At 47.7% G+C, this 8,609-nt stretch overlaps 1 long non-coding RNA gene across 1 annotated transcript; it reads right to left on the bottom strand.

The window, feature by feature from the left end:
• Window positions 1-5,509: 5,509 nt before the first annotated feature.
• On the bottom strand, window positions 5,510-8,010 carry LOC311517101. The gene is made up of 3 exons (XR_014710584.1): window positions 7,847-8,010; window positions 6,814-7,369; window positions 5,510-6,069 (listed from the first exon to the last, which is right to left on the bottom strand). It is a non-coding gene; the product is annotated as an uncharacterized lncRNA (long non-coding RNA).
• Window positions 8,011-8,609: the final 599 nt, after the last annotated feature.

Genomic DNA, 8,609 nt, shown 5'->3' with positions numbered 1-8,609 from the left:
AACTCACAACCAGTTTGGGGTTTGTACCCTGCTTCTTAACAGGCCACTCTGGCACTCACAGTTATGAGCCACTCCAGACAGCTTGACACAGCATTGAAAAATTAAGGCACCCAAAATCACTATTCATCTGTGAGGATATTGATCAAAACCTAAATTTGGAGCTAAGTTACACAAACTTAAAAATTGCAAAGTGTTTAGCCTTCTGATTGTGAAACCACTATTAAAACAGGTTGGAAGCTTATTTACAGTCTTTTTTACTGGGCTCCCAGACTGTTGTTGTCACAGTCTCACTTTATAGCAATATGATCACCCGCATTAGACTTCAGATATGATAAATGTAATTAAGAATATATGTTTCATACTTTATTTAATGTGAGAAGTGGTTCTTACCTGAAAGTTCATAATGTCCTCGTGCTGGGGTTGAGCAAAACGGGGACATTTTTTCCATTAAGGCTGAATAGAATAGAAATTACTGATTTTGTCTCTTTCCAGACGTATTTGCCCCAAGTGGCTTTTTTAGTATGGACATGCTAAATACAGGAAGAAAGGGCAAGAGAATTATTGTGAATCCTGTTGTAAAATTGTCACTTGAGGCAGAGCCTTAATGGTGTTCATCACAGTAATTGCAAATTTGATATTTTCCCTTTTGTAAGGATGAAAAATACTTAACTGCACTCCAACAGTAAATTGTTATAGACAATGGTCTTAATGCAGTGTGCCAAAGTATTAAAACTTCTGATTCCATTTTAGAAAATTCCACGGAAAAAGGGTCAGAAAAGCCCGAGATTGGATCTGCGGAGTATTCTTTTGGTGCAGAAACTGAGCGAGGCAGCTGCTTTGCTGTCTTATGTAGTCCATCTGCAAGCCCTGTTGTAGGGGATATACCAGGAATGGGAGAAGTCAGAACTATAGTGACACCACTATGGTGCTTCTGGGCTGTGCTTCCACCTACAGCAGCACAATCTGATCTACTTATAATTTAGGTTGCTAACCTAGGACTGCCTGGAGTCTGTTCAACCCCTACAACAGTCCAGACCTGACATGTTCAAATGGGATTTCAAGGGACCATAACTGCCCCCATCTGCCTTTTGGCTTTGAGTTTTGTGCTGGAGCAGAAAATCTCTCTCTTAGGGTATGTCTACACTATGACATTAGGTCAAAATTTTAGAAGTTGATTTTAAGAAATCGATTTTATACGGTCAATTGCGTATGTCCACACTAAGCGCATTAAGTTGGCGGACTGCGTCCTCACTACTGTGGCTAGCATCGACTTACAGAGCAGTGCACTGTGGGTAGCTATCCCACAGTTCCCGCAGTCTCTGCCGCCCATTGGAATTCTGGGTTAAGCTTCCAATGCCTGATGGGGCAAAAACATTGTTGCGGGTGGTTTTGGGTACATGTCGTCAGTCGCACCTCCCTCTGTGAAAGCAACGGCAGACAATCATTTTGCACCTTTTTCCCTTGCGGATGCCATACTGCTTTCAGCAGATGGTGCAGTAGGACTGCTAACTGTCGTCATCCACCACTTCCGCTGCAACTCTGCTCTCCTGCTATTCTCTCAATAGTGAATTTCTTCATGTTGTCTGTCATGGGCTCCCAGGTACGTGTGTTCGTCCATGGGAAATGTGCATGGTGCTAACCGTCATCCTCCACCACTTCTGCTGCAACTCAGCTCTCCTGCTCTCATGAATCCACCTCACAGGTCCTCTCATCGTTCTCCATAAATATCTATTCTCGTGGCATCCGTCATCAGCCACTGCTTCCGCTGCAACTCTGCTCTCTTGCAGACACCATACCACGGCAAGCGTGGACCCCGCTCAGATCACCGCAGCAGTTATGAGCATTGTCCTGCAGTATGTGCAGAAACAGAACCTGCAAAAGCAGGCGAGGAGGCAATGGCAGCGCGGTGACGAGAGTGATGAGGAAATAGACACCAATTGTTCTTAAAGTACAGGGGAATCTGGGAGGCAGTGACCATGAGTTGGTTGAGTTCAGGATCCTGACACAGGGAAGAAAGGTAAGCAGCAGGATACGGACCCTGGACTTCAGGAAAGCAGACTTCGACTCCCTCAGGGAACGGATGGGTAGGATCCCCTGGGGGACTAACATGAAGGGGAAAGGAGTCCAGGAGAGCTGGCTGTATTTCAAGGAATCCCTGTTGAGGTTACAGGGACAAACCATCCCGATGTGTCGAAAGAATAGTAAATATGGCAGGCAACCAGCTTGGCTTAACGGTGAAATCCTAGCGGATCTTAAACATAAAAAAGAAGCTTACAAGAAGTGGAAGGTTGGACGTATGACCAGGGAAGAGTATAAAAATATTGCTCGGGCATGTAGGAATGATATCAGGAGGGCCAAATCACACCTGGAGCTGCAGCTAGCGAAAGATGTCAAGAGTAACAAGAAGGGTTTCTTCAGGTATGTTGGCAACAAGAAGAAAGCCAAGGAAAGTGTGGGCCCCTTAATGAATGAGGGAGGCTACCTAGTGACAGAGGATGTGGAAAAAGCTAATGTACTCAATGTTTTTTTTGCCTCTGTCTTCACGAACAAGGTCAGCTCCCAGACTGCTGCGCTGGGCATCACAACATGGGGAATAGATGGTCAGCCCTCTGTGGAGAAAGATGTGGTTAGAGACTATTTAGAAAAGCTGGACGTGCACAAGTCTATGGGGCCAGACGAGTTGCATCCAAGAGTGCTAAAAGAATTGGTGGCTGTGATTGCAGAGCCATTGGCCATTATCTTTGAAAACTCGTGGCGAACGGGGGAAGTCCCAGATGACTGGAAAAAGGCTAATGTAGTGCCAATCTTTAAAAAAGGGAAGAAGAAGGATCCTGGGAACTACAGGCCAGTCAGCCTCACTTCAGTCCCTGGAAAAATCATGGAGCAGGTCCTCAAAGAATCAATCCTGAAGCACTTACATGAGAGGAAAGTGATCAGGAACAGTCAGCATGGATTCACCAAGGGAAGGTCATGCCTGACTAATCTAATCGCCTTCTATGATGAGATTACTGGTTCTGTGGATGAAGGGAAAGCAGTGGATGTATTGTTTCTTGACTTTAGCAAAGCTTTTGACACGGTCTCCCACAGTATTCTTGTCAGCAATTTAAAGAAGTATGGGCTGGATGAATGCACTATAAGGTGGGTAGAAAGTTGGCTAGATTGTCAGGCTCAATGGGTAGTGATCAATGGCTCCATGTCTAGTTGGCAGCCGGTGTCAAGTGGAGTGCCCCAGGGGTAGGTCCTGGGGCCGGTTTTGTTCAATATCTTCATAAATGATCTGGAGGATGGTGTGGATTGCACTCTCAGCAAATTTGCGGATGATACTAAACTGGGAGGAGTGGTAGATACGCTGGATGGCAGGGATAGGATACAGAGGGACCTAGACAAATTGGAGGATTGGGCCAAAAGAAATCTGATGAGGTTCAATAAGGATAAGTGCAGTGTCCTGCACTTAGGACGGAAGAACCCAATGCACAGCTACAGACTAGGGACTGAATGGCTAGGCAGCAGTTCTGCGGAAAAGGACCTAGGGGTGACAGTGGACGAGAAGATGGATATGAGTCAGCAGTGTGCCCTTGTTGCCAAGAAGGCCAATGGCATTTTGGGATGTATAAGTAGGAGCATAGCGAGCAGATCGAGGGACGTGATCGTCCCCCTCTATTCGACATTGGTGAGGCCTCATCTGGAGTACTGGGTCCAGTTTTGGGCCCCACACTACAAGAAGGATGTGGATAAATTGGAGAGAGTCCAGCGAAGGGCAACAAAAATGATTAGGGGTCTGGAACACATGGCTTATGAGGAGAGGCTGAGGGAACTGGGATTGTTTAGTCTGCAGAAGAGAAGAATGAGGGGGGATTTGATAGCTGCTTTCAACTACCTGAGAGGTGGTTCCAGAGAGGATGGTTCTAGACTATTCTCAGTGGTAGAAGAGGACAGGACAAGGAGTAATGGTCTCAAGTTGCAGTGGGGGAGGTTTAGGTTGGATACTAGGAAAAACTTTTTCACTAGGAGGGTGGTGAAGCACTGGAATGCGTTACCTAGGGAGGTGGTAGAATCTCCTTCCTTAGAAGTTTTTAAGGTCAGGCTTGACAAAGCCCTGGCTGGGATGATTTAATTGGGGATTGGTCCTGCTTTGAGCAGGGGGTTGGACTAGATGACCTCCTGAGGTCCCTTCCGACCCTGATATTCTATGATTCTATACAGGCCCCGGCAATTTGGACAGCCTGGTGGCAATGGGGCAGGCTCATGCCATGGTACACCGATTCTGGGCCCAGGAAACAAGCACAGACTGGTTGGAGTGCATAGTGTTGCAGGTCTGGAATGATTCCCAGTGGCTGCAAAACTTTCACATGCATAAGGGCACTTTCATGGAACTTTGTGGCTTGCTTTCCCCTGCCCTGAAGCGCAAGAATACCAAGATGAGAGCAGCCCTCACAGTTCACATGTGAGTGGCAATAGCCCTTTGGAAGCTTGCAATGCTGGAAAGCTACCGGTCAGTCGGGAATCAATTTGGTGTGGGCAAATCTACTGTGATCCAAGTAGCCAACGCAATTACTGACCTGCTGCTATCAAGGGTAGTGACTCTGGGAAATGTGCAGGTCATAGTGGATGGCTTTGCTGCAATGAGATTCCCTAACTGTGGGAGGGCGATAGACAGAACGCATATCCCTATCTTGGGACCGGACCACCTTGGCAGCCAGTACGTAAACCACAAGGGGTACTTTTCAATGGTTCTGCAAGCACTAGTGGATCACAAGGGACATTTCACCGACATCAGCGTGGGATGACAGGGAAAGGTACATGACGCTCGCATCTTCAGGATCTCTGGTCTGTTTGAACAGCTGCAGGAAGGGACTTTCTTCCCAGACCAGAAAATAACTGTTGGGGAGGTTGAAATGCCTATAGTTATCCCTGGGGACCCAGCCTACCCCTTAATGCCATGGCTCATGAAGCCGTACACAGGCAGCCTGGACAGTAGTCAGGAGCTGTTCAACTACAGGCTGAGCAAGTGCAGAATGGTGCTAGAATGTGCATTTGGAGGTTTAAAAGCGCGCTGGCGCAGTTTACTGACTCAGTTAGACCTCAGCGAAACCAATATTCCCACTGTTATTGCTGCTTGCTGTGTGCTGCACAATATCTGTGAGAGTAAGGGGGAGATGTTTATGGCGGGGTGGGAGGTTGAGACAAATCGCCTGGCTGCTGGTTACGCGCAGCCAGACACCAGGGCGGTTAGAAGAGCACAGGAGGGCGCGGTACGCATCAGAGAAGTTTTGAAAGCCAGTTTCATGACTGGCCAGGCTATGGTGTGACAGTTCTGTTTGTTTCTCCTTGATGAAAACCTGCCCCCTTGGTTCACTCTACTTCCCTGTATGCCAACCACCCTCCCCCCTTCAATCACTGCTTGCAGAGTCAATAAAGTCATTGTTGTTTCAAAATCATGCATTCTTTATTAATTCATCACACAAATAGGGGGATAGCTGCCAACATAGCCCGGGAGGGGTGGGGGAAGAGGGAAGCACCGGGTGGGGTGATGGATTAGGGGAGGAGGGAAGGACAAGGCCACACTGCTCTTCAAAACTTATTGAACGGCCAGCCTTCTGTTTCTTGGGCAGTCCTCTGGGTGGAGTGGTTGAGTGCCCGGAGGGGGGCCCCCCCATGTTCTCGGGCATCTGGGTGAGGAGGCTATGGAACTTGGGGAGGAGGAAAGGTGGTTACACAGGGGCTGCAGCGGCAGTCTGTGCTTTCCTGCAGGTCCACCAGACGCCGGAGCATATCAGTTTGATCCCCCAGTAGCCTCAGCATTGCATCCTGCCTCCTCTCATCACGCTGCTGCCACCTCTCCTCTTGCTCCCACAACCTCTCATCTTGCTCGTCCCTCCTGTCCTCGCGTTCATTTTCTGATTTCCTGGACTCTGACATTGTTTGCCTCCACGCATTCTGCTGAGCTCTTTCAGGGCGGGAGGACTGCAAGAGCTCAGAGAACATTTCATCGCAAGTGCGGTTTTTTCACCTCCTTATCTGCGTTAGCCTCTGGGACAGAGATGATAGGGGGAGTCTTGAAACATACAGCTGCAGGAGGGAAAAAAGGGAGACTAGTATTTAAAAAAGACACATTTTAGAGAACAATGGGTAGACTCTTTCAGGGTGAACCAAGCTGTTAACATTACATAGCACATGTGCTTTCGGTACAAGGTCGCATTTTGCCTCTTATATTGAGGGCCTGCCGGTTTGGTGTGAGAGATCACACACGCAGGGCCGGGCAACAGAATTCGACTTGCAGACAGCCATGGTAAGCCACAGTCTTTCGGCTTCTTCAACCTTCATCACATGTGGGAATGGTTTCAAACAGCAGCGCCCTCCTTTCCCATACCAAGCACCCGTTGGGTTCATCATTTAAAAGAAGGGGCTGTGGTTTTCGGGTTAACGTGCAGCACAAACCCAACTAACCCCCCAACCCCCCAATTCTCTGGGATGATCACTTCACCCCTCCTCCCACCACGTGACTAGTATCAGGGAAGATCCCTGGCAGCCAAATGCAAACAGCTCAGCGTGAACAGGGCCCCCCCACCACCACGTGGCTAAAAGCAGGGATGATTTCTTTTCAGCCACAGGCAAACAGCCCAGCAGAAATGGCCACCTCTGAATGTCCCCTTAATAATGTCCCTGGAGGATTTCCATTCCATTCCCAGACATGTTAACAGACTTTTCCAGTAGCTGTATTGGCCGCGAATGCAACCCAAGTCTTCAGGGCAAATCAATCATTAAACATGCTTGCTTTTAAACCATGTATTATATTTACAAAGGTACACTCACCAGAGGTGCCTTCTCCGGCTTCATGGTCCGGGAGCCCGCCTTGGGAGGGTATTGGCTCCAGGGTGATAAACAGTTCCTGACTGTCAGGGAGAATGGTTTCTCCACTTGCCTGTTGTGTGCTATCCTCCTCCTCATCATCATCTTCCTCGTCCCCAAAATCTTCATCCCTGTTGCGTGAAACTCCCCCTGGACAGGGGTATGGTAGTGGCACACCCTAGAATTGCATGCAGCTCATCATAGAAGCGGCATGTCTGGGGCTCTGACCCGGAGCAGCCGTTTGCCTCTTTGGTTTTTTGGTAGGCTTGCCTGAGCTCCTTAATTTTCACGTGGCACTGCTCTGGGTCCCTGTTATAGTCTCTGTCTATCATGCCCTTGGAGATTTTTTCAAATATATTGGCATTTCATCTTTTGGAACGGAGTTCTGATAGCAGGGATTCATCTCCCCATACACCAATCAGATCCCATACCTCCCGTTCGGTCCATTCGATTCTGGGACTGCATGGTCACCTGTGCTGATGAGCTCTGCATGTTCACCTCTGCTGATGAGCTTGCCATGCTGGCCAAACAGAAAATGAAATTCAAAAGTTCCCATTGCTTTTCCTGTCTACCTCACCAGTGCATCTGAGTTGAGAGTGCTGTCCATAGCGATCACAATGGAGCACTCTGGGATAGCTCCCGGAGTCCAATACTATCAAATTGTGTCCACAAATTCGACCTAGTGATGTTGATTTCAGTGCTAATCCCCTTGTCAGGGAGGAGTACAGAAATAGATTTTAAGAGCCCTTTAAGTCGACAAAAATGGCTTCGTCATGTAGACGGGTGCAGGGTTAAATTGATCTTACGCTGCTAAATTTGACTTAAACTCGTAGTGTAGACCAGACTTAGTTTGTCTACCACTTACTTGGACTCTGATATTGCAAAGTTGTATTCTGACTGGGTAGTTTTACCTTTTTTAGACAATATCAGAGCTGTGCATAAACAATAAGTACCAATCCATTTTTTACCACATAATATGAAAAAATATCAAACTCACCAGCAGAATAAGCACTGCACAATTGCTTGTTGTAATGATAGGATATGATATACTAAACCAGAAGGTGGGAAAGGTAGTTGTTCCTGTAAAAAGGTGGGAAAGGTCTGTTAGGGGGCTTATTCCTTCACCCACTTACTTCCCTGGTCCTTCTCGCATGAACAGAGAGCAACAATACCCGAAGTCCAAAGGTGCAAACAATTCGATGTTTATTGGGGTGAACTTCCAGCAAGCATGATTCCAGTTTCCTTCCTTAGTATCCTCCTTCCCAGCTCTGACACCACAAAGCCTTACACCTGTGTCCCTGTTCCCATTCCTGCCCTTAGCCAAACATGATTCCAACTTCCTTACTCCCATTCCCTGTTCCCATTTCCCCCTTTAGCAAAACATGATTCCAATTTTCTTACCCCCATTCCCTGTTCCCATCTCCCCCTTTGCAGTTTGGAATGTGAGGATGTGACCGTTCGCTTCCCAGCTTATGGCTGCCTCTGCTGCTTAGCCAAAGGCCTTAGCCTAAGAACAGGGCCTCAGACTGTCACAGTAAGAGAAGGCCCTTACACCAGCAGACAGTGATCTTGATTCTTTCTTTTATACCTCTATCACTAGCCAAGTGATAAGAATACACCTAAATTCTTAGAGTACAGGCCTTTGCAGACAGGCCTGAATATCTATATCCTAACAAGGTCATTGTAGCTATAGAAATGATTGTGGCTTCCACTGCAATTTTGCCAGCCAGGAGGCTAACAGCGGGAGGCAGCCAGAGCTG

The sequence above is a fragment of the Lepidochelys olivacea genome (genome assembly GCF_965140295.1).
Source record: "Lepidochelys olivacea isolate rLepOli2 genome assembly, chromosome: 2".
Classification (NCBI taxonomy): Eukaryota; Metazoa; Chordata; order Testudines; family Cheloniidae; genus Lepidochelys; species Lepidochelys olivacea.
This window is presented reverse-complemented; position numbering and strand designations above follow the sequence as displayed.